General features: G+C 31.7%; 2 long non-coding RNA genes across 2 annotated transcripts; one reads left to right on the top strand and one right to left on the bottom strand.

The window, feature by feature from the left end:
* Positions 1-12615: 12615 nt before the first annotated feature.
* LOC114804569 (uncharacterized) lies at positions 12616-13484 on the bottom strand. The gene is made up of 3 exons (XR_008470885.1): positions 13041-13484; positions 12846-12985; positions 12616-12755 (listed from the first exon to the last, which is right to left on the bottom strand). It is a non-coding gene; the product is annotated as an uncharacterized LOC114804569 (long non-coding RNA).
* On the top strand, positions 12677-13012 carry LOC128921421 (uncharacterized). The gene is made up of 2 exons (XR_008470886.1): positions 12677-12798; positions 12857-13012. It is a non-coding gene; the product is annotated as an uncharacterized LOC128921421 (long non-coding RNA).
* Positions 13485-22973: the final 9489 nt, after the last annotated feature.

Here is a 22973-nt window from a genome sequence, read left to right as displayed (position 1 = left end):
CCATTTTCTACAAAAATAATATTTCGGCCAAACAAAACAATGTTTATATTTTAAGCGATTTGAATAGCTGAACAATCATCATGAATTACAAATGCTGTGAAACACATTTTTGAGCTTGTTTAATAAGGAGTAAGAAGTATTAGCTTTTTCGCACAGCCAAATTAATTTAGTACAATAAGTAATAATTATAATTGAGAATCCAAATGGTAAGATTCAGCAGCTAATTACTATTTTATCAATAAATACAACCCAGTTTACAGCGTGGACGTCAAGGCCTAGTCTTGTATTTCATTTTCAACCCGATTCGTACTCGATTAAAACTTAATTTAGTTAAATAAGGATTTTCTTTTTGAATGGTAAACATATCAAAATTTGCATTTTAATCGAACAATGGCCGGTTAATTGATCAATTTACTCCTGTGCGGAAAGGTTATAAAAGCGAATCCAATTTTGGAATTTAAAGGGGTTTTCATCATCAACACTAAAGGGTTAAAAATCCATGAATCGAATATTCTCTGATAAAAGGCTGACTATTAATTCTAGTTATGCCCTTGAAATCTCTAAGGACAAAACCATTTTTTTGGTTTATATCTTAATATTACACTTTAGAATATAGAAAATTTTCAGCTGTAATTTGTATATTTTCATTTTCACTCCTACTGAATAAAGTTCGTTTTATTCAATAATTTTGCCACAATAATTGATGTAATTGTAATTGTAATGTACATTTAAATATTTATTAATGAAACGTTTACTAAAATGCTTACTACTAATTTTATAAACTCATTAAATTAGCATTCATTGAGAGAAGTTGTAAAAATAATAAGCAAATCAATATCAAGCGGTTTATTTAAGTACTTTTCACGATTACGCAGTTGTAATGTTTATTTTGTGGTTTGCGGTAAGCTAAAGACCGCATTTTAGTATTAGTTAGTACTTGGACAATATTTATTCATTTTTGTAACTACATATCTTATTAATAAATATGAAGTAATCATATAAGTATGTGAGTTCTGGTTTACATATTTAGATCTTACATTCAATTTTACAGCTATAAACAGTTTTTGCGCATCAATTGACTAAGTAAATTGATTATGAATTATTCGTGAAAATAATTAATGTTTTGAATATTTTAAAATATTGCTCATTGATGTCAGTTTACATGTTCCGTTAATTGAGTTTCTCAGAATAACAGATTTTTGAGTTAGTACGGGAATATTAAAAAAACTGATATGAGTAATCGAACGACATATATCCGGCTATAATGTGAGACGATGCAAGCTACATTTAATATATTGTGTTATATTATAAATATAGGGGCAAAGATTCGGGGATTTACATAAGGTTCTCGGTGTAAAATATGTTACAATCATTTGCGAATTATAGTTCAATTAATCGTTCAAATTTCGGTAGAACTTAGTAGTAAAGACAGCTCAGTACGTTCTCAACATCCATATATTTAATATTTTTGAAAAAAATATTAAATAATATTAATTTTTTGTTTAGACGAGTCTAGTTAAAACTGACACTATATCTTCCAACCGCTCAAAGCTAACTGCTACTAACTGAACACAATTCTTTTTAGTATCCTATCATATGCAATGAAGATATCAGAATAAAACATTGTACAAATACTGAAATGGAGGTGTGTTTTCGCTCATTACAAAATTGTCGAAATGGGACCATAACTTTTCAAAGCCCTCGATATCGAACATGAACCCCTCAGTGCCTATGGATAATTACTTACCGAAAATTTTGTTAAACTTTTCAAAATTGCGCCAGTTGGAGATTCCAAGTGTAAACAGGTCGATCTCCACCTGATCCCTCCAATGGAGTGGAGGCCTTCCCCTTTCTCGGCTTCCTCCGGCGGGTACTGCATCGAACACTTTCAGAGCTGGAGTGTTTTCGTCCATTCGGACAACATGACCTAGCCAGCGTTGCCGCTGTCTTTTTATTTGCTGAACTATGTCAATGTCGTTGTATAGCTCGTACAGCTCGTACAGCTCGCCCTTGCCAATGTTCTGAGGACCATAAATCTTGCGCAAAATGTTCCTCTCGAAAACTCCTAGTGTCGTCTCAACTGATGTTGACATCGTCCAAGCTTCTGCACCATAAAGCAGGACTGGAATGATAAGCGACTTGTAGAGTTTGATGTTGGTTCGCCGAGAGAGTTCTTTACTTTTCATTTGCCTACTCAGTCCAAAGTAGGCTTGGATATATTAGATGCATAAAATTTAGCTTGATGGTGAGAATGAATGAAATCGATTCAGGAATTACCTCAGCCATTATATTCTATATTAAATGATTTTTATACTCTTGCAACAAATTTGCTAGCAACAAAGTTGCTAAGAGAGTATTATAGTTTTGTTCACATAACGGTTGTTTGTAACACCCAAAACTAAACGAGTTAGATATAGGGTTATATATACCAAAGTGATCAGGGCGACGAGGCGAGTCAAAATCCGAATGTCTGTCTGTAAAAAGTAAGATATCAGTGTGCCTTATGAAAATTTTTCACCGAAAATGTCGGTATATATTTCAGATATCTTAATTTAATTCAGAGGAAATCTTTTTCTTCTAATAGTGTGGCTCTGTACCAGAAATGGTTAAAATCAGGTCATATAGGATTTTCAAAAATAAATATTATAAATATAAAAATTTTCGCTTAATATGTAAGTGTGATGTACTGCGAGATCGCTGAAACATAGATACTCTTTTATTGAACTTGAATTCGACGTAATAGAAACCCAAAATCCAAACACAATTCAAATCAGTTTTAGTGGGTAATTCATCAGTAGATCTAATAGCACTTAACTTATAATCCTATTAATTCATATGTCTAGTGGATTACTTAACATCCGAATACTAATAATGGTCCCTAATATAAATATTTCCTTTCTTAACAAACAATTGATTGAAAACAATGTGTGTTCTAATTTGTAATTATTATTTTCATTTACCCCATAATTATTAGCTTAATACAGCATTCAAATGCCACTAAAAACATCACTTACAAAACAAAATAATATTTTGCAAATCAATTGTCTGCTCCAATTTGCTAATCATGCACTTAACTCCTGCAATTACAGCGCCACATGCCAACGGGATGACACCCCACAAATCAATAATGACAATTAAAGTCAGCTTTGCATGTCACTATGTCGCGAATAAGATGCTCCAATTCGAGAGAATACATACAAACAAAAATACAAAAACAAAAACAAAAAAAATAATATTATATAAATCTCACAAAGATTGTGAATGCGCTAGATTTCTTAACAACAAACACCACTACAATATAAAAATACAAAAACATAAGCGTAACAACAACAAGAAGAATAAACAACATTTCTAAAATGCTTGCTTGACTTGAAGCTTAATCGTTCAGCGTCAAGATTATAACAATTGTCAGTGCTGCTGCTAAAACAATAACAACAATAAAGCGAGCGCAGCGCGTCAAAACTGGCGCTTCACCGTTTCAAGCGATAAGTGAGCTAGTAATGAAATTTCAAAAAAAAAAATATTTTTATATAAAGCAATGCAAAAATTAATTACACTTTCAAGTACTCGCACAAACACACACATCCCCACCAACAAATTCACACACTATCAGGTATATGAGCATGCGGCCAGTTTTGATCGGCCCATTAGTCAATTGTTGTTTGTCACATTGCGTAGCGTTTTGTATTTTCGCGGGCAGCGAGCAGAGCGCTCTGCCGGCATGAGAATGCTCTGACTTATCCAATGACTTAGCTGTTTACTTTGATGCTTTGAGGAGTTTTCGGTTTCTCGTTAAAGTAATTAAAATAACTTAATTAACGTAACTGTTACAATCATAATAATTCATTGCAGTTATTTCATGCAACATTTCAATGGCAATGCAACAATAACAGCAACTATGTCTATAACTACTTAACAGCAATTAAATAAACTGTTTCAAGTTAAATAAAATAAAATAAAATAAAATAAAATAAAATAAAATAAAATAAAATAAAATAAAATAAAATAAAATAAAATAAAATAAAATAAAATAAAATAAAATAAAATAAAATAAAATAAAATAAAATAAAATAAAATAAAATAAAATAAAATAAAATAAAATAAAATAAAATAAAATAAAATAAAATAAAATAAAATAAAATAAAATAAAATAAAATAAAATAAAATAAAATAAAATAAAATAAAATAAAATAAAATAAAATAAAATAAAATAAAATAAAATAAAATAAAATAAAATAAAATAAAATAAAATAAAATAAAATAAAATAAAATAAAACAAAATTAAACAAAATTAAATTAAATTAAATTATATAATAATAAATTAATAAATTTGTGATACTTACATTAGTGTCTTTATATAGTTCAAACAAAGGCACAAGCACTCATACCTATGCTCATTCATGTATGCAAATTATAAATTTCAATATGCGATTAAGTAACAAACATGCGTCTAATTAAATTTTATTTCATTTTAAAAAATACTTAAATTTACAAAGCGATGCGCTTGGTGGTGTTGAAAAGAGGTCGAAATCGTCCTAAAAATTTGGCGGTCAAGGTGATTGATTTATTTACTAAGTTTTCTTATAAAATGTATTTATTTAATCTCTCTGAGCTTAATTGTAACAGATCACATTGATAAAATATGATTGAAAGTGCCCGAATGGATTACTGACCATCACACAATTTGTTAAAATTGATAAGGAAAATAAGCTTAAACATTAAGCATCAAAGAGCATCAAAGATTATTTCATTCATTAAGAAAATAAAATGAATGTACTAAGAGTTAATCCTAATGTTAATATATTTCAGAAAATGCTAAATTTGATTAATGACGTGATAACAACTTTGGAGAGTCCTACTTAAGGGGTTAGGGGTATTCAAAAACACGAAAAAATTACAATTTTCTTTGATATTAAATCATGTTATTTTACAAAAGTAATAATATGGCATTATTACACAATGATTTAAATTTAAGTCACGAAAATTAAAAAAAAAAAAAATATTTGTAATTTCCAAAGTTATAGCTGTTTGTGTTGACCCAGTTCAAAATAAAAAAAGATCCTTGCGGTGACAATCATAAGTCCTTGTAGATACATCTAAATTCAATCGAATAAGGAAAATTAGTTTTATAAATAGATAATCTTGGGCCGGATCGCAGCTTTTTTTCTTTTTTTCAAAAATTAACAAAATGGAGGCCTCAGGAATTTTTTTCTAGATTTTCGGGAAAAAATCGACAATTAATTGGTCTTAAAAATCGAAATTTTTGAAAATTAAAAAGGTTTGATCCGGCCCAGTATAATTACGTATTCTAAAACAAAGTTTTGAGAATATACGCGTTTAAGGTTTCACACTAGCGTGTTGGAGTGCCCGAGCTACCCCTAACTCCTTAAAACAATTTCGGATCTTACATCCAATTATTATATTTTCGGTTAAGATTTGTTGGACTGTCCATCTAACATGTAACGCCAGGCTATGTACATAAGTGTTTTTGAATTGATAAGTGCTGCAAATTTCCGATTGATATCAAATGATATTTTTATTGTTAAAACAAAATTAACATTTCTCATTACTATTGGATGTCATTCTGATGTAATAGCCCTTGGCCAGATAAAAATTGGATTCCGCTCCAGATATGTGGATGAAATTGATATCAGATGGTTGAGGAAATTAGTTATGACAAGTCAATCATGTCTTACAGAAATTATTATTAATATTCATAAAATAACATTATATTAAAACATTAAATAGATCTTCGAGTAAGATCAAAAAATATAACTTCGTATATGTATATCTAGATATAAACAATTAACATTAAATATTAGACAAAACTTGCGAGACTTTATTTCGTTCGACTATTATTTAATTACAAAATAAAAGAGAACAGAAACATTAAGTTGATAAATACAACAAACAACATATATGAAGGTATGTATTTCTAAAATCACTAAAGAAAACATCCAATATTTATCCCAAGATAATAATTGTGGCATCCAACACAGTTATTAACGATGACGAAAATTTTTTAGTGAGGAGAAGACATATGTTTATTTTTGAACATGTTTGTAATTAAAGATAAGTAAAGCAGACATTTTACAAGTATATTGAAGAGTTATTCTTCAAGAGAACATATTAAGCTTTATTAAACTTGAGAACTTGTCTAAGTACTGAACCTATGAGAGCTTGATTATTTATCCAAGTGGTTCGAATAGCTTTTTAAAAACTCTTAATAATCTTTCTCATTGAAAAACTCGAAACTTGAGTCTCTCTAAGAGAATAACAAGTTCATTTTAGAAGCTCTTATACTAAATTGTTGTCCAGTTAATATATGAGTATTACATTACATTAATTACTTAATAAAGAATTAATGAAGTTTAGAAGCCAAAGTGTTTCTCGTGCTGTTATAAATAACTCCAAATAAATACCGACTTCATTTAAAAGCAATATTCAATTAAGTTGTGATAACGCTGACTTCCAATGCCAACGCTTACAGCAACATAACACTTAAATATATAGCAGTTAATGCATTTGCTCAATGCTTACAACGGGAGCACACAAAATTTTCACGATTCATAAATTTTGACGAAACGAAATTATTGCATGCGAAATATTTATGTATATATACTTAGATAAGTATGTATGTAGACAAGGTATTGTATTGCAAATTCAACTGGCTGTGTGAACGATTTAATAGCGCAAATAAATTGTTCGTATGCAAGAAATTTATGTGGATGGATGTCGGTATATATGTATATGTATATGTATGTGTTTATGCAAATTTTTACGAAAACATTGGTAATTATACGCCATAATTTAAATTTTATTGGCGTGAATTGCACACCAGTGTCATTTTTTACCAAACAACCACACACACACACGCATACATACATACTAAGCGACAAGCTCACGAGTCTTTCAATACAATTTTTGGCGGAGAATATGATGTGTCAGGCCATTTGTTTTAGTCAAAACACTTTTGAGCTTAAATGTGCAGCAATTGTTTGTGTAAAAATGGCACTGATAGATGAATGTCTTGAGATTTTTTTGGTTTAGTTTTATTATTTTTATTTTTATTATTATTACTTGGGCTTTTGTTGTTGCCACAGTTATTACTTTGACTTCATATATATGTATGTACATAAGTATGTGGGTATAACTGTAAAGCTAAATAAATGTGGTTTTACATACTTCTTGAAAAATAACTTTTTATTATTAAACATTTTTTTATTTCTGGTTACCTTGTAATTAAAAAATAAAAAAGTGTGTAATATTTTTTTAACACTTCGCCAAGCATTTACCTTTATGTACAACATAACCATTTATGTTGTTGTTGTACACTGACCATTTTATCGGCATTTTATCGGCATTTAATCTGCAATGTCTACCTCTGTTGCGCTCAATGTTTGACAAGAACGACGCTGCCCTTCAAATGCACGATGCCGATGTTCGCATAAACATTTGCGCGGAAATATCGACAGTCGCGGTGTGCGCATGCGCAGCATTTATTTTGATGTAAAGCTTATAACTTCGTATGTTATGTATCTTGAGGATCGTTGGATGGAGTAAATATGTTTGTTAAAATTTTTTCATTGATATTTTTCTATAAATAAGCTTCATATTAGATGACTGAAAGTATAAGCTCGGCTTTTATAAAAAATAGTAATAATAATAATATTGTAGAAGCTTCTTCTCTCGTTGGTAATTTGAACTTTGATGTTGGCGGTAACTGAAAGTTTTTATGCTGATTCAAATTGAAGTTGTGAGTAGCATTTGCATCGAAGAATGACATTGACAGTTCCTTTCCTTTAAAAGATCTTAATACGCCTTTCAACGCTATTCTTAAAGGCCTTGACAGTGTCTGCCTAAGTATTTCAGTGTAAACAAAAAACTCCTCAATCATCCCAAATTTACTTTATTACATACTCGTTAGTCCAAAAATATATAACTGATGGTTACTGTCAGGTGTACACCATTTAAAACGTAAGCCCTGCTTGATATGTAGGATAGGTTTGTTATCTCTATCATTTGTATTTTTGTTTTCATACAAAAGAATATACTATCATTAGAAATCAGAGTTCGAAACCTTATGCCTCAATATTACTTGAGTTAGGTGATTACCGAATACGAAGAACATTTTTAGATATTCAATCAACACTCTGACGAACATTATTTCTCTAATTGATCGAAGGGGCTATACCAGTGTAACCTATGAAAAATTAGGCGATTTTCGTGAATTTAAAAAAAAAAAGTAGTCGATTGGTTTTTGAACATAAATTTCAAAATTTTTTCTTTACAATAATATTGAAAAACAACGGAGTCTTTGAAGGTCTCAAGAAAGAGTTCCCCAACTGCTGACATGATTCCGGCCGAATGATTTGCTGAAACAGACAAATTCAAAAAGGTTATTAAAGTTAAATTTATTTCCCATACAATGACCTACAATTGTTGAAAAATATTAAAAATTGACAAAATGGCGTAGTTTCGAAAAAAAATCGTTTTTTAGGTTAAAAATTGGTATTTTTTTAAATGTCAAATTGACAGTTTTCCACCAATCAAAAAGATCGTAGATCATTGTATAGTCAATATATATTCAAGAATACTCAGTTTAAATTTGTCATTTTGAGAAAAACGTGTTTAAAGTCTCGACCATAGCTGCTTATACCAGCGAGCGGTCGCTCTTTAGAACATTGCCATTCAAAAACTATTCAAGATGCGAATTAAGCAAAAAATAAAAAAAATCGATTTTTTGAAAATATTCACTGGTATAGCCCCTTAAAAACAATATATATTGCTGAGAATGAGTTGGAGTGAAATTGAATACTGTATTGAATACTGTCTGGCATAAACTACAACTTATTGATACTTGATCTTAAAACATTAAACATATTTTCAAAAAACCTCCTTACACACTGTAACAAATGATCCAGTAACAATTGAACCATCGAAACAGCTGCATCTTCTGTGGGACATTATTGGATGACGCCAACAACATGCACAACATCACTGCTATTGTCAAAATTCGAAATTGATTGCTTGAAAAAAAATAAAAACTTTATCACCTAAATAAGATTAAGCTTTGAAAAGATTAAAATGGTATATAATGGTTAAGTTTAGAATGACAGAAGCCTGTTCAACTCACCTACGATCAATTAAAACTGATCTGACCACTTTACTATTTGGATTTGATGATCAAAAATAAGATCTTAAGTATTTCAATAAATAATATTAAATTACAAAAAAGTAATTGAAATCACACAAAAAGTACACAAACTTGAAATTGCGAAATAAAAATATATTTATATAAAAAATTACATTATTATTACGTAAATGTATATTTAAACATTAAAATTGCAATTTTCATAAAAATACTTCCTGCAATCACATGCCGCTAAAAGCTATTTCTCTTTAAAAAAAATATATTTATAAAAACTCACGAATATGATTTATCGAAGTTAGTCTGCATGTTAACAAATGTATATGGTTTATTATTTATTATATAGTCATTATTATTGCATGTCACTTTGTAAAATTAATATGTTTTAAATGTGTGACTTAGCAATCAATTACTTTTGGAAGTAATGCGGAATATACAATTGGCATTCCTCTAATGCAAGCATTGACATGATAAAATTATTAGTAAACCGTAATTACATGAGCAGCGGTGAATTTACTATTTTGTTTAATATATGTAGAAGTATTAGAACTGTGCACTTGTAAGTTAATACACGCTAAGATACTAAGTAATGAGACAAGACGAACTGGACTGTTTTTAAGTCTGAGAAGTTGATTACATTATTATTATATTAAAAACATGAATTAAAATATTGGACTACAAAATACTCTAGTGAAGGGAAACTAAAAAATTATAAGACCTTTTTCTTGTATATACAAACAACCGCAGCCAATTTCGTTCAAAGCTCTTCATCTGAACTAGATCTTCCAAAAAATTATTCGAAAAAGTCGTTCACAGCTTCCTTTTAACTATAATGCACAGCTTATTAAGATGAAATGCTTCCAGTATTCTTAAATGTCTTTAGTGAATGTTTAACACCCATATTATGTACCAATAATAGCCTGAGTCCAGTCGCCTTGAAGCTACCGCAGTTCGAAAAATGCTTTAAGAGAGGCAACTGACGCATATGACACTCTACTGACAGGCAAAAAATGGGGACTGGCGATCAGTAAGTCCCCATTTTTTGCATATTATCTATTACTATCAACCCTCGTTATCCAAATATGTCAATAGCAGGCTACTGATCAAGACCAGTTTCTTCATTATAGATTGTAGTTTTGAGTAAAGCAGTATATATATTGAGATGACAAAGAAATTGTAAATACAAATGAAAAATGATATGAATGATTGCTTTCAAAATATTATTTAAAATAAAAAACCATCCGGAGGTACAATGGAATGGCTTTTAAGCCGAAACATAGGACTGGCAAAGAATGGCGGAGACTAATACATATTTTAATAATACTATATTTTTAAGCAATTTGTAAGATTTGATTTAATTCTGTAGGTATAGGTATTATTATATAGATGTTGCAGGTACTGAAATGTGTTCCATTCATATATCGGATTACACCAGGAAATTCTGCTTGATTGTATTTATTAATTTAGTAGTATTTTGGTATAAGAGCAACTTACAGTGGCTCACAGCTTATTTCATGCATATGATTTTACAAAAATTGAAATGTTATATCTTGACAACAAAAACACATATCGAAATAATTCAAACTCCTAGTTGTTAATACGAATGTGTAGTTTATAAAAGATACTTCATTTATTATTTTTATTTATTATTCAATAACTTATAAACAAAAAACCAGAAACGTAAACAAATTTCATATCACAGCTTACTTCATGCAGTGTACTTTTCATTAAAAATAAGATAAATATTTTGTTTAAAACTTGCTTAATACTTAGTATGATATCCGTTAGCTTTTAATACACCTTTTAGTCTAGCTGGCATGGACTCAACTAGTTTTTTTGTAATTTCTGTCCCAATTTTATTCCATTCTTCCAAAATAGCACTTTTAGCTGTTCCTTATTACTAATGCGGTGTTTACGGATATAATTTTTTAACAAAGACCATAAATTCTCGATCGGGTTCATGTCAGGTGACTGGGCCGGTGGATTCATTAAATGTGGACAATTCCATATTAGCCAGGTCTGTACTATTGACGCTTTGTGTTTAGGATCGCTGTCCTGATAATACCGGAAATTTTGACGGATCCCAAGTTTCTCGGCACTTTGGATTAAATTTTCTTTCAATATATTAAGGTACAATGTTTTGTCCATTATACTCTCAATAAATACCAAATTTCCAACGCCGGCTGCAGACATACACGCCCATACCATAACACATCTCTGAAGCTCAGTATTGGGTTTCCTCCACACGTAAGCCATTCCATCTGAACCGAAAAGGTTGAATTTCGACTCTTCAGCAGAAATTACAGTATTCCAGAAGTTAAAAACCTTGGTTTCCAGCTCCCTTGCAAATGTAACTCGGCTTAGTTGGTTTTTTTGTTAATGAATGGCTTCTTTCGGGCTACTCGGCCATTGAAGTCATGCACACGTAGTATCCGACGCACAGTTTCAGCACAAAATGATTTCCCTAGCTCCTCCTGAATCTCTGTAGTTAACTTTGGAACTGATAATCTCGGGTTTTCTTTAATTTTACGCTCAATTAAACGCTCGTCACGTTCATTGAACATTTTATTTGGTGCGTTTCGGCCTTTATTTTGAATACACCTTCATGGTGTACTCGACACTCAAAAACACATTAAAAGTTTGTTCAAACTATTACTGAATGCCAGCCCTAAGGTTTACAAATGCCTAGTACCGCAACCCAAGCAACGGGATTTCTCCACAACGTAAACAAGTGGGTGCATGAAATAAGCTGTGAGCAAAATTTCTGGAAGGTAGCTGGAATTCTTGTTCTTGTAAACGTAAGATTGTTCTTCCAAGAACTTTATTTAGCATACTATATTAGTAAAGCATTGTAGAATATATATTCCTCATTTTTTTTTTTTTTCTTAAGGGTCTTACTTTCCATTTTATGGCTATATAAACTGAAAAATTTATATTGCATGAAATAAGCTGTGAGCCACTGTATGTTAATCACTGGCATTGTATATATATAAGTTCTGAAATTCAGAATTTATTCCCTTGGCATTTCTGGTAGCTACTTTCAGCAAGTATGAAAATGCTTTGTTTGATATATCGAAATATTTTTCAAATCTATTTGAAAATATACAAAATAAAGTAAACATAACAAATAACAAAACATTTTAATTCTTAGCGTCGTCGAATTAATACGAACTTCAAGCTTTACTTCTCTACTCATGAAAAGTAATTCATAACTATTCATCATAGTTCCTTTTTATATTTTGATTCAAATAACATATTTTTGTTCACGTATTTGTATTTTTAACTGCAAAAATTGTCACTCACATTTGAACAATGCTGCCAAATACTTTCAATATAATTGCCAAAAAATTTAAACTCTGGGCTGTTATCTGCGAATTTTAGGCAACTGAGACAAATAGCTTATCGTAATATTAATGCCGGTATTCTGCGAGCAGTCTCAAGTCTCTAATAGAGACGAATCTGTGGTGTAATCTCTATAGTGACTTTTTGGTATTCTGGCGAGTTTGTCTCATCTCTATTTGAGCAATATCAGTCTCTAATTTGTGATGTGCTTTAAACCAGGTCACAGAAAAACAAGAGCACAATAATGGTTGATGCAATTGGCCTAATATATATTATAATGAAAAAAAAAAACGAGAAGAAGAGAGGTAATGTATTAATATTTGTAATTTTGCAATAATGGATAACAAAGTACCTATGTTTTAGCTACACTCGTAGGCGCAATCTGGCTATTTTGCGCAACAAGGAAGATCACTTTTTATATGAAGAAAATACGTTTAGGAAATTCTTTCGATTTCCAAAACACAAATATGTATGTATATATATATCCAAAATCTAAAATATATAATAATCATAAAATAATGAATTTGTATTTTTTACAATTATTTACCTTCGATTGCCATTATGCTCAAATGTAAGGATGAGAACATGTGTTAGTCGATTGTTAGGTTGTTAACATTTTTCATATTTACTTAACAATTGATTCAGATAAAATGCATATATTACGCATTTATTATAAACTATTTCAGTATTATTTTCATTAATAGTATTATCCAATTATTTACAAGAAATTTTTCTGCTGAAATTTGGTAAAAAAAAACTAATTGCGTGCAATCAATTCATAAAGTATCATTGTGAACATGCACTCATCTCTAATCAACTAAAATAAACAGCTGATAGCTTGCTTTTCTTTTCACCACACTATTTGGTGAACTTTTTTGAGACTGTATCAGCCAGAATACCAAAATGATACTTCCTGACTAACAGGGTCGCCAGTTCGCAATTGTGACAAATAAAGACATGAGACAAATGTGACAAGCAGAATACCGGCATAAATCTAGTCTCTGTAGCCAAGGCAACTAAACTGGCGACTATTCGCCAGTAGCCTTACACAATTTTGGTGTAAATCTCGTCCAGCATTACTTTTGCTCACAAAAAATGTATGTGTATAATTGTGATTTTGGCAAAACGAAAATCTATAAAATAAATTTTCGAAATTCACGAATAAATTAAATATATTTTATTGTTGTTGTTTTTAACTTAAAAATAACAATATTACTTTACAAATAATTATTTCAATTACATTAAAATAAGATTATCACAGGTTTTCCATCACCAAACCATTATTGGATACTTTCAGGGTGTCTGCAAAACACACGTTTTTTAAATCATAACGAATCATAAATATTTATGCTTTTAAGAATGTAATTTTAATAAGACAATACTTGTTTGTAAATTGCATATAGATTGTTGCAATAATTGTTTAATCTTCACCCTTTTTACAAACATTTTCTTGTTAAAACTATTATTTTATAAAGAACTATTTTCTTAAGCATATAAAAAAAGCACTCTTGCTCTAAAAATAATTATTTAAATTACATATTTACATATTGCATACTTTCAGGATGACTATAAAAACGCAATATTAAGCGATAACAAATAATAAATATTTATGTTTGTAATAATGGAATTTTAATAAGACAATTCTGAAGTAATTAAAACCATAACAAGCACTAGTAAATTACCTGCACATTGTTATAAATTGTTGCAGTAATTGCTTAATCCTCAATACATTTTATTGGTAAAAACAATTATCTAATAAAAAACTACTTTCTTGAGCATATTAGTTATTATTGTAATTATGGACTGCTAACATTAACACACACTTTCTGTGGGCCATTAAATGTTTGATAAGTCACAGACTTACTTGACATGTGCCCCGCGGGTATAACAGGGCGTATGATTGATCTGTGTACTGACCTTTAAGCTTTTATGTTACTCAACCACATGCAAATAAATATTACATATGTAAATCGGATAGTCTATAAAGCATTTCATTATGCAATAAGTCGAAAGTGTATAAGAAATGACTAAGGAATAGCATTGCCAATGAATTTATTAATAAAAAATTACGGTAATTAATATTAAAATTTCTTGCAAAACTAAACTTAATTGCATTGAAATCCTTTTCCTTGTGTTACAACACCGACAGTTCAACTTGAATTAAATCTGCATTTTAGTTATATATATGTAAATCTATAAGAAATACCATCGATCGATATTTAAAGAACAAATTTTCATGCAAATAAATATTTACTATAACTAGACTCAGTTAATAGTCGTTCTAGCTCAATTAATCATTGCAACTTGCGTAAATTGATTGTAAATCTATTCAATTGTGAGAAGGGCGTTAGCCCTGCATACGAAGGCCATCGGTTTATTGCTTCAGCAGCCCTTAATTGACTTGAGGTCAATGGAACTATTTCTAAATTGCATTTTTCTAGAGGTTACTGTATTCAAATTACACTTACTAACACCAATTACATTCGTGTTGAGTTACATGTTCAGGCTTACATATAACTATACACAAAAGTGAATAATATTGTAAAGAAAGTACTAGAGAAATCTGCTTGCGTGAATGAAAATTAATAGAATTAATAAACACTGGGAGACTGTAATTCTAATACATAGTTAATGCTAGTGCATGGTATAAGCTTTAAGTATAAATTACTAATTAAAATCTCGAAATGTCTGTTCTGTGGTTAATTTTATTTTGAATGCATTTGAGTTGAAAAATATGTTTCGTTGGACTCGTTGTAGTGGCTAGTCAATATATACAAGTTTAAAACAATCCCGGACAATTCCAAAGCCTTGCTAAGTTATTGGTATTACAACAATTATTCAAATTGCTTATCAAAATTATTCTTAATTGTTTTAAAGAGAATCTATATTGATCAATTTCTTCAAATCGACTAGTATTTGAGAGGATAGAAGAGATCGTGTTATGCATTCAGGACTTCTAACTTTGGCAAGGTTTCCGATATCCCTCATTAAGTAGTATTAGTTAAGCTATATTAAAAATCATTCAGTAGGTTCTTATTTTTGAAATCTTATATTATTCTTCAGGGGGTATCAGTATTGAGTATGATGGTTGTTGTTAAAAACAGCATTATCATTCATGTGACTGCAAAAATATAGTACATAGTTTCAGGTGACAGAAGATCTACTATATTATTCTTAAAGTCATGTAAATGGTTCACTTCAAAATCATAAAAATGTATGACAAAATATTCTCCTGGGAGAACCGTAATAATTCGATTGCTTAATGCTCGATTTTAATCTTCATCTCTCACCCTCTCTCTAAAAATCTATACTAAAACGCAAAGGAATTGGAATTATTTAGAAGAATCTGAGTAAATTCAGACGATGATGGCATCTCACGATCAACTCTTTGGATTATTCTGTATGTGATACGACCGATAAAATAAAGAAATTACACTATTGCCTACCCAACCGATTTGCCCGATTATGCCGCCAGTCAAAATGCGATATCGATATGTTGGTGAAATACTGTAGCAAATGCATACAATTATGTTGATCCTTATTTTATTCTTTCTTTAACAGGTTAAAGGCTCTTCTATGCTGGATCAGCCGTTCTGCTCAAAGTAGTTTCGTGGTCTTTTTAAAGCGATTTTAATGACGAATCTATTCGTAATTAAGATAAACTCTGTTTCATGAATAAAATCTATCGGAGGTTAGTCATTGCTTACCAAAGGGTGACTGCTAGAAAGACCTTTTGATATTTATCAAGGGTGGTTATTGGAGATATTTATTTTGTAATGTTTTAAGATTTGTGTGGACTTCAGCATAGCACGTTTAGTTCAGCCTATATTGTCTAGACTACGACATCCAATTGGATGAACACTTTATAGTACCAAAGGTATTGAATATGTGTTCCAGCTGACCGACAGTGAGTGCTCTATCTCACTTTCAAAATATTAATCGACGCAAATCAAGGCTTAATTTGTTGGCTCGTATACATTAATCACAACTAAAATAATCAAATCCATATCTATGTATCTGATTATAATAATCTATAATCTAAAAATATTTGTGGTATTAATAATGAAAATAAGATCACGTGGACTACTTCAGCTTGAAAAACAGGTATTAAGATCTACACAATTATTCGCAAATTATTTACGAACAAAAGGGTGGCATTTAGTCGGTGCTCCCCTTAAAGCCGACTATAATTGTGGACTCATGGGTCAACCGGAGTTCAATGTACCCGAACATGTGTATCCATAAATACATATTTAATGAAGTGAAAATAATTTTAAAATAAATTTCAAATTGTTAATAAAACATCAATACCAAATCACCCCAGTTGTTGACTGCGCACAAGAAACGTGACTTCCTTGTCACACATCGCTTAAACGTTTGATCTAATAGCTGTAAAGTAATTAAATATATCAACATATTATAAGTACCTAGTACTTAATATAATTGATTGAAGTAATGCAGCTAATGATAGTAATGAATGAAAGTAATTACATTTAATTGAATACTCATAATTAGAGCACTTTCTGTCACGTTTTATACGAAAGAAAAAATCCATCAATATTTATGGCACAAATACATGTTTAATGAGTAAATAATTAAACTTATAGAGTTATTTGTATGTAAATGAAAGAGTGGGAAGGGTAATTTCAATAACGATATTATTATTTAGGTTAATTGGATTTAATCAGCGTAATTTTCTTAGAGCAAATCTAGGGAAAGCTGGAAACACACGTGGTAAGTTCAGCCTATTTAGTTTTCAAAAATCAAAGTTCAAAGAACAGAGATCTGAAATCTTAACAGAACTTATAGAAGATTGAAGCAAGGCGAATTTATTGAGAGGAAAGAAACAAAATATAGAAGGGTAGAAATATAACACTTGTTCATTCCAATAACTTTGTACCGTCTAATAAAAGAATGATTGAGGAGATTGTTAAATTTAAATATTAGTGCATTCCATGTTTTTGGATATATTTCTAGATTACTAATTTTCAGAGATCAATACTTATCTAATATTTGATAGCACCCGCGCCGTTAGTTCTGCTTTCTCCAGACTGGATAAGGAAGCGAAACGTATGGGTCTGGTGGTGAACGAGGACAAGACGAAATATCTCCTGTCATCAAACAAACAGTCAGCGCATTCGCGTCTTGGCTCCCACGTCACTGTTGACAGTCATAACTTTGAAGTTGTAGATAATTTCGTCTACCTGGAAACCAGCATTAACAGCAATAACAATGTCAGCCTGGAAATCCAACGCAGAATCACTCTTGCCAACAGGTGCTACTATGGACTAAGTAGGCAATTGAAAAGTAAAGTCCTCTCTCGACGAACAAAAACCAAACTCTACGAGTCTCTCATCATTCCCGTCCCACTTTATGGTGCAGAAGCGTGGACGATATCAACATCCGATGAGACGGCACTAGGAGTTTTCGAGAGAAAGGTTTTGCGGAAGATTTACGGTCCCTTAAACATTGGCAACGGCGAATACCGCAGACGATGGAACGATGAGCTGTATGTGTTATTCGACGACATAGACATAGTCCAGCGAATAAAAAAACAGCGGCTACGCTGGCTAGGACATGTTGTTCGAATGGATGAAGGTGCTCCAGCTCTGAAAGTATTCGATGCAGTACCCGCTGGTGGAAGCAGAGGAAGAGGGAGACCTCCACTCCGATGGAAGGACCAGGTGGAGAGGGACCTGGCTTCGCTTGGAATAACCAATTGGCGGCAAATTGCCAGAAGGAGAGATGCGTGGCGCGCTGTTTTGGACTCGGCTATAACCGCGTAAGCGGTGTCTACGCCAGTCAAGAAGAAGAAGAATTTTTTCATTTCTATAAAACACTACTTATTATGCTACTTGTCATGAAATCTAATATCTGATTAGTGACATAAAAACTTATGTGAATAAATATGTATATACCACCCAGCGTGTACTTGCCTTGCTGCAAACAATACTGAAATACTCACCGCTTAAGTATAACGTGTAGTCAACATCAAGCCGCCAACCGGTAATTAGTTTCAAAGCCTTCCAAACAACAATTACGTTTAAGAATGCATGTTGAACTTGTTTACTTACATGTCTGGTTGAGTTATTGCAGTGAAATAGTAAAGATTTACTACTAATGACACAATTTAATTGTCAATTAATTGCATTTTAATCAGAAAATGTATGAGCACACATTATCTCGATCGTTGATTGGTGGTTAGTGATCTGTGATCAGTGATCAATGATTTGTGATTTATAGCAAAGATAACACTTTATTGAGCCGTGTAAATTTCCATAAGCAACTGTAAACAATGCACTTATACACATATTTATATGCTTTAACACAGAATTAGCGGAACTTTAGTAAACAATTCCAGGATCACTTCTTTGAACAATAACTTTCAACAGCTCACACGCATAATTTCACAATATCACAGCATGTTTTAATTAAATACATTTAATCGTCTAAGGTAAAATGCTGACGATATGTAGTCACTTAGACGATCACTTAGACACTTCACGGCCCATGTGATTCCAAGTACTAAATTCACAGTTTCACTTTCATGCAGACAATGCGGAAAATATTCATGAAGAGTTATGAGCGGAGAATATTTTATTTAACATAATTTCATAAATAGCACAAGAGCGTTGCGACTGCATGACGGTGAAGGGCCCGCAAATATCTTATAATACAGTCAGTAAATAATGAATAACCGAAAGCTCTAAAAGTCAAAAGTCTATTACATACTTATTACTTCAAAAATATGTAATATTTTTCATCACAGTAGTAACGAGTATGCTCTTTAACACATCTTGTGATTTTCTTGGCCTCTCGCTGCCGAAATTTCCGATGCGTGCCGTCGTCGCGCATTCTCGCAGTGATCGCATTAATTGAACTTTGGTGATCTTCTCGCGCATAAAATATGTACTTCTGCATATATGCTGTTGATTGACAAAAATTTGTGAGTAAAATAGCTCCATGTATTCAGTTGTGCAATTGTTGGTCTTCCATAATTTGTATATGTCTGGAGGTTTGCTTTAATTAGTTTTATTTTTTATGTAGATAACTGAAAATGCGCATAATGAAATTTATTTTTATTATAATGATATCAATTATAATTATTATTTTTTAATAAAATTTAACCCTGGTAGCCTCAATGTATACTTTAATACTTCAATGTTGCATCTAGATATACTGTTGTAAATAATATAGTGGCAAATCTGACATTAAAGGTAGGTTAGTAGTATGAGAGTATCTTTCTGTTCTCTAATATATTTACACCGAATTCTTCAACACTAGTACACTATATCCTTTAGTATTAGGTAGTTTTATTACTGCCAGGCAGAATTTGACGTTTTCAAAATAATAAAGATTCCCAAAGCACTGTTTTACTAGTTGGTTTAAAACTTTATGGATTATGGAAAAGTAAGTAAGTTTTTTGAATACATTAATGGTTCACCCACCTTAAAATGATATTGAGAATATATAATCACTAAATAATGGTAAGGATCTCCAAGCTTTCAAATATCACACATACAGATATGTATATTATATTTTAGGATTATTAGAGTATTCACTGACGAAATTATATAAACGCGACCAGATTTGAAGAAAAGCTTAGAGCTGTAAGAATTAAATCAGCTATCAAAAATGGACATGGTGTCATTACTTAGTAAAACTCATCCAGAGGTCAGTGCGTTGGTCTATGGTTCAACCAGTTTAATTTGTCTAACTTCGTGAAAGTTAAATTTTTGTTTTTGTGGGTTTTTGCTAGATTTTGCTGAAGAGCTCCAAATTTTGTAATTTTAGTGAGTACTTACACAATAGCTTTCGGTTTTTAGTCATCATTGTTTCTTAACTTTCTTCTCGTTGCGGTTGTTAGGTTGTGTGGAAACTGTTGTTGACCTCTTTCCATCGATGGAATCTGCACTTGTTCTATTATCTCATAATGGGTTGAAGATCTTATCTTTATTCTAGCCTGTTGTATTTAGATGAACGGATGATGACTAGTTTGCGTATTGCTGCAACAACAAAAATAAAATATCGATATTAATTACCATAAAATTATTATTGAGTGAATCAAAGTCACTTCTTGGAATGAAGGAATTATTATTTCGTTTGAATTATTATTTCTTTTCAGACTCTTTTTACTCTCTCAACATGTTGTACAGATTGTGAGTTATATTTACCAAAGTGGTACGATAGATGTCTGTTTGTCCGTTCGGAAAGCCGTGCATGCTATAATTTGATTAAGAATTGAAAGAGCTTAATGAAACTTGATGCAGTGGTATCTCAAACATACGAATTTAATTCGTTCCGCAACCTTGCTCGTATCTTGAATTACTCGTATCTCGAAGCAAATTTCCCCATACAAAACAATTGAACTACCATTAATCCGTTCCAACCTCCAAAATGTCACCCCAGTTATTTTTGTTACGTGGTTTTGAATAATAAAAACGTATTTATAAATATCAAATATTTATTACACAAAATCAAAAAAGAGAATGTAAAGAAATAAATTAGATATCCTCACTGGTATTTGCCTTTTTCGCTACATTTTTCTCGCTTTCACCTGTAGACCGTTTAGAAAAAAACATGTCCAAGGAGGTTTGTTTCTTTCTCCCTCTCAGAATGTTCCAGAAATGAGTTAGGCAACTGTTATTAAAAAGGTCAGATGCACGACCTGTTTCAACTTTTTTTTCCACGAACTGTGAAACTCTCTCCCACATTCCTAAGATCTCCTTTATCACTACTGCGTGTTACTACCGAATCGAACCGAACCGGACTCGTATCTCGATTTTCGCTCGTATCTCGAAAAACTCGTATGTTGGGGCACTCGTATGTCGAGGTACTACTGTACACGAATTCCTTGGCACTTGTGGTATTAAAATTCAGAGGAGCTGTTCTCTAGCACCACATACCTGATATTAGGAATTCAAACTACCGATGTACTTTATACCGTATTATATTTCTATATTGGTTACTGTGGGAGATATCTTAAAAAATTAAGCAAACGTAAAATCTATATATTATGTATAATGTAGCTAAGTGGAAAAATAGTTGAAATCTGTACAGGAATTATCCCACCACATACATATATATATATATATTTGGCGTAGGAACCGCTTAAAGCGATTATAGCCTAATCCACCAGAGCGCGCCACTCATTTGTCCTTTTTGCTTTTTAGCGCCAACTGGAAACACCAAGTGAAGCCAGGTCACTTTCCACTTGGTCTTTCCAACGGAGTAGAGGTCGTCCTCTTCCGCGGCTTCCTCCAGCGGGTACTGCATCGAACACTTTCAGAGCTGGAGTGTTTTCATCCATTCGTACAACAACGTATTCGCTGTTGCCAATGTTCAGAGGACCATAAATCTTGCGCAAAACCTTTCACCGTCCACGCTTCAGCGCCATACATCAGGACGGAAATAATGAGCGACTTGTAGAGTTTGATTTTGGTTCGTCGAGAGAGGACTTTACTTTTCAATTGCCTACTCAGTCCAAACTAGCACCTGTTGGCAAGAGTAATTCTGCGCTGGATTTCGAGGCTAACATTGTTGGTGTTGTTAACGCTGGTTCCCAAGTAGACGAAAGTATTTACGACTTCAAAGTTATGACTGTCAACAGTGACATATACTATAAATAATGATTTAGTTATTCTAATGGAGTTTATGGCGAATATAAGGGAATAATTGTGTATTATCTTAATAACAATAAATCAATTAAATTCGAGAGTATAAAATGTTCGGTTACACCCGAACTTAGCATTCCTTAATTCTTTTAATATAATTCCCTTTATTAAATTCCCTTTAATGTTTTCCTGGTTTCATTATACAAAAAAATTATTGAAACTGATGCAAATCCTGAAAGTTTAATAGAATAATATGGTGGTTTATATATCAACACACATTTACAGCGGCATCAATAAATTTTTGCAGCAAACTAATTATTGTCAGAGTCAATTAGGCCTATGAATAGAAAATTTCATGCTCAAAATATTACACTTTTGTCTGTGGCAGCTATTTAACGCGCAGCCAAATGTGGTGCAACATATTGTGGCAATGTGGCAAACATACAAACAAACACACATGGACATATATTTATGTGTGCATATATTATTATTTATAAACTTCACTTGCAAAACAGCTTTCGTCACGCCAATTACAAACGCTTTGCCAGCAAGTGACTCGGCGTTTTTGGTGGATGGCACTTCGGTGATGGTGGTGTTGGTGGATGGTGGTGTCAACGCTGATGACGTTGGTGGTTACGTTACAGATTGCGTGTGCGTTTATGAGCGCGAATAGTAATCAATGTGGTCGCATCCCCAATTGGCGGGCGCGTACAAATCACAAGTGAATTTGACTTTTCAACAACAAAAACAATGGGAAAAGGGGTGTCTGCGCGCTGACAACACACAAGCATTTATAAAATTGTATTTTATGCATATATATTCGTAATAAGATATTTTCTGATTTTTTTTTTTGCTTTTATTACAAT

Source organism: Zeugodacus cucurbitae, chromosome 4 (assembly GCF_028554725.1).
Source record: "Zeugodacus cucurbitae isolate PBARC_wt_2022May chromosome 4, idZeuCucr1.2, whole genome shotgun sequence".
Classification (NCBI taxonomy): Eukaryota; Metazoa; Arthropoda; class Insecta; order Diptera; family Tephritidae; genus Zeugodacus; species Zeugodacus cucurbitae.
The sequence above is the reverse complement of the archived record's forward strand: the minus strand, read 5'-3'. Positions and strand labels throughout refer to the sequence as shown.